At 37.0% G+C, this 3,915-nt stretch overlaps 1 protein-coding gene across 1 annotated transcript in view; it reads right to left on the bottom strand.

Annotated features, from left to right (window-relative positions):
* Positions 1-717, bottom strand: part of LOC106878044 (putative protein TPRXL) — a 10,132-nt gene extending 9,415 nt beyond the window's left edge. The window contains exon 1 of the mRNA XM_014927132.1: positions 605-717. The gene's annotated coding sequence lies outside the window, so the exon portion shown is untranslated. The remainder of the gene's footprint in view (positions 1-604) is intronic.
* Positions 718-3,915: the final 3,198 nt, after the last annotated feature.

The following is a 3,915-nucleotide window of genomic DNA, read 5'->3' on the forward strand; positions in this document are numbered from 1 at the left end:
TATATATATATATATATATATATATATATATATATATTTAATACTGTGAAACTTAATTTAATTTTTAATAAATTGATTTTAATTGAGTTTTTACCTGTAATTTTGGATTTTTATTCCTAATATATATATATATATATATATATGTGTGTAGTTTACTTAGATGCATATTCGTTTGTTGAAATAATATAGGGACCTTCCTTATTCACCTACTGATCATATTAATTAAGTTTGTAATACTTATTTTTAGCAATAAACTACGGCCAAGAAGGTTAATAAAACATTTAATGGCTTCATTACAACTAACTGATTCTAAGATTTATATATAGACATAGGATTGGAGATAGGAATGGGAGAACTGAACAGGGAACGGGATAGGACATGGAACAGTGTAATGGTAACTGGAAATAACCCCTGCTTTTCCGGGTATACCGGGTAATTCAGCTAGTATATACATAATTTTAAAAAAACAAACAGGGGCTTCTGCGCTCCTGAAGCAGAAAATTGGAAAGACATTGGAAAAGAACATAATTCAATGAGCCAAAGGCGACAAGTAAATTGTGTTATGTATGGAAAAATGGTTACATAATTGTCATAAAAGAATTACCTAGAAGATGGATGGTCACTTAAAAGACAAAAACACGGAGATAAAGTCCAATTGAGTTTTGTCTACATCCACCAATTTGGGAGCTGGAAGAGATGGTCGAACATCGTGATGTAATCATGTAATGGCGCCAAATTACAAAAAGCAGACGAGACAGAGGCTAATACATTTTACAGTGGGGGCGGTAGTGAGATATCTACTTAAACCCGTCACCCCCTTCATCAGATCATGGGCTTGCCCAGATTACGAGAGCTTCAAAGTTGCGTTTTATGATACTTTCCCGAAATACACGCTTCTGCTTTTTCTCATTTTCTTACCAAATTTCTGTTAAAATACGCTATCTTTTATTTAAGTTAATTTTGAAAATGAAGAAATAAAGTAACTTTGGTTCATTAATAAATATGTTATGTTGTGTGATGTCGTGTATAACCATTGAGTTTTTAAGACATTTTGATGGAAGGTTTTCATTTTAAAATAGAAGTTTGTTATCATAGAAACAGGGGTATTTTCGGGTTGTTATAGTAAAAAAAAAAAGGTACCATACATTAAACAATCAACTAATTTAACATACAATTAAACCTTGGGAGAGGCATAATGCCTCTCCCAAGGTTTAATTGTATTTCTTTCAACACACGTATCCACATCAAGAATCTTGCACACGAAATACACATACGAAATAATTTTACATATTAAGACCGTTAACTTCACTTAAACATTTATTGTCTGTAATATGCTGTCAAAACTGAGACCTAGTCACTGACAAACTGTCATATGGCCAGAGATTTTGAGGGGAGGGGAACAGTCGATACCATCGTTTCCATGACTCAACTCATACCTTATTTTATCAATCCCTGAACGATAAAAAGGAAAAGTTGATATAAGTAGGATGTAAAACGCTGGAGTAAATGCTGCAAAGCATATTTTTCAATGCTCTAACGATTCTGCCAGCTCGCCGCCCAAAGATGTGATTATCTTGTCTTCATTGAAGGCGGAAATTCGGAAATCTTTTAATACCAAGGGTAAATGGTAGTGTATTGAAAACTGGTACTACTAAAGCAGCACGGTCCCGAACGCGCAGTCGCGCGTCCGCGCTAGCTAGTCGTGAGTGGTCGATCCTAACCCTAACCCTAACCCTAAACACGTATTCATTTGCACACGCGGGTTAGGGATAGGGATAGGACGCGCGACCGGGACAGTGCTGCTTTAGTAGTACCTTGAAAACTTTGGTGGGGGCTTATGGTTTGATAAAAATATTTTTTTAATTTCACAAATTCACTGGTTATACACGAAATCACACTACATAACATTAACACATTTATTAATTAACCAGATAGTTATTATGACTTAAATACCGAAATCCAAAGATATGAAAGAGTGTAATGTTTTAAATGTAATGAAGTTTCTGAACTGCCATCTTAATTAGATGGTTGGTGGTGCTGGGTGGCTTTAGAAATCTCAGAGATGGTGTTAAGATGCAGCGATTCTTAATTGTTTCGTAAACTTATTATTCAAATGTCTAAACATGCAAGTGGATTTTGTCTAAAAATATTGAAAGACACTCTTCAAACCTGTGATAGAAAACCGTGGGACTATGTTCATTGTCGAATTCGTCAAACGGTGACAATTCTTTCCCAAGTTACTGATTAACTTTCCGTTCTAGTACTCTTTTGTCACAACCATTAAACATGTCACCTACTTCTCTTCCCAGACACATTGGTTCTGTACAAAGTTTCGTTAGTCGAGAGTTCTTTTATTCTAATAACTTCTTTCCTCAAATTGTTGCTCTCGTCTTCTTTTCCTCTGGCCTACAATAATGAGTCCTTTAAGCTTTCTGCCTATCGAAATCCGACAATCATTACTGCGCCGGACAAAATGCTTTGCAGCATTTCTTCCAGCTCTATACATTCTCAGTTCAAATGCCACCATGGTCAACTTTGCCTTTCATCCTTTCGGGGTCGACGAAATAAGTCCCAGTTGAATACTGAGGCCGATGTAATCAACTAAACCCCTCTCCAAAAATTTCAGGCTGTGCGCCTATTGGAGAAAAGATTTCCGCCAAGGTCAACTTTGCCTTTCATCTTTTCGGGAATCGATAAAATAAGTACCAGTTATGCAAATGAAATCGACTGGCACCACCCTTGATTTTAGGCCCTGTGCCTATAATAGAAAGGATTATTATTATTATTATTAGAGGATTAGAGCAACAGCCCATATGTTGATGGCAGTCACGATATCCCTTGAGTTTTGATTTCAAGAGACGTTTGAGGTGCTTCAAATATGCAGTGGTGACCATGTCTTTCGTTTCTCTGTACGAAACGTTGTCCAATTCCAGGATCCCAGGTACTTGTACCAATCATCATCCGGATCTTTCATTTGCTTTCCGTTTGATAATTCTCTGCCCCTACAATCTGCTCTTTTCTCTTGTTTCAAAGTGAGCACCGCACACTTTGAGATCCTGAATTCCATCCCTATATCCTTGCTGCACATTTGCACAGTCTCGACCAGCCTCTCTATTTCAGGCTTTGTTTTAAATCATCCATGAAAAGAAGGTGGTCGAGATGAGGTCCATTCTTCCTCAGCTCATAGGGCGCGTTGACTTTGCGTAGAACTAATTTGTTGCACATGAATTTTAGCAATGAAATGTTAAGTGAAACCCCTGTTGAGAACCACTGAGGTACATCATCACATAGACTCTTCTTATATCTGCAAGTCCTGCTTTTTCCAACACAGTCCTTCATCTTCTTTGTCCTAGCATTGACCGAAAGGTATTTTAACTCGGCTTCAGTGAAATCGGGTTCAGATAGTATTCATTTTCCAAATCCTATTGACAACACTATTGTTATGCCGTCAATTAGAAGTAATTACAATCGCCAAATAGAATCTATTAATTCTTCTAAACAGAAGACTTTGTTAATTTTTTTTCATTAAAAAAAAAAAAAGAATTGTAAGAAAGGCGGTGTATGTCAACAGATATACGGTAACAAAAGGGTGAACGTAATCCTTCAGTAAAGTGTTTATCCAAATAAAACAAGTGAAGGCGCGTTTTAGTGATTAAAGTATTCAGCTCATGATTGCAAGGTTGTGAGCTCGAATTTCGGTGGCGCGTTGTCCTTGAGCAAGACACTTTATTTCATGTTGTTCCAGTCCACTCAGCTGGCAAAAATATGTTGTACCTGTATTTCAAAGGGCCGACCTTGTCACATTCTTTGTCACGCTGAATCTCCTTGAAAACTCGTAGAGAACTAGGTTAAGGGTACGAATGTCTGTGGAGTGCTCAGGTTAATTTCACGAGCAGGCTGTTCCATTGATCGGAT

Source organism: Octopus bimaculoides, chromosome 24 (assembly GCF_001194135.2).
Source record: "Octopus bimaculoides isolate UCB-OBI-ISO-001 chromosome 24, ASM119413v2, whole genome shotgun sequence".
Classification (NCBI taxonomy): Eukaryota; Metazoa; Mollusca; class Cephalopoda; order Octopoda; family Octopodidae; genus Octopus; species Octopus bimaculoides.